This window comes from Arachis duranensis, chromosome 3 (assembly GCF_000817695.3).
Source record: "Arachis duranensis cultivar V14167 chromosome 3, aradu.V14167.gnm2.J7QH, whole genome shotgun sequence".
NCBI classification, from domain to species: Eukaryota; Viridiplantae; Streptophyta; class Magnoliopsida; order Fabales; family Fabaceae; genus Arachis; species Arachis duranensis.
The window spans coordinates 43235627-43235914 of record NC_029774.3 but is presented as its reverse complement, the minus strand read 5'-3'; positions in this window follow the sequence as shown (position 1 = coordinate 43235914).

The window sequence follows — 288 nt, the reverse complement described above, 5'->3', positions numbered from 1 at the left end:
AGCATTGAAGCATTTTTGTGTAGAGACTCTTCTTGGAGTTAAACGTCAGCGTTTATGCCAGTTTGGGCGTTTAACTCCCATTCTTGTGCTAGTTTCGGCGTTTTACGCCAGAATTCTTGAGCTGACTTGGAACGCCTGTTTGGGCCATCAAATCTCGGGCAAAGTATGGACTATTATACATTGCTGGAAAGCTCAGAATGTCTACTATCCAACGCAATTGAAAGTGCGCCAATTGGGCTTCTGTAGCTCCAGAAAATCCACTTCGAGTGCAGGGAGGTCAGAATCCAA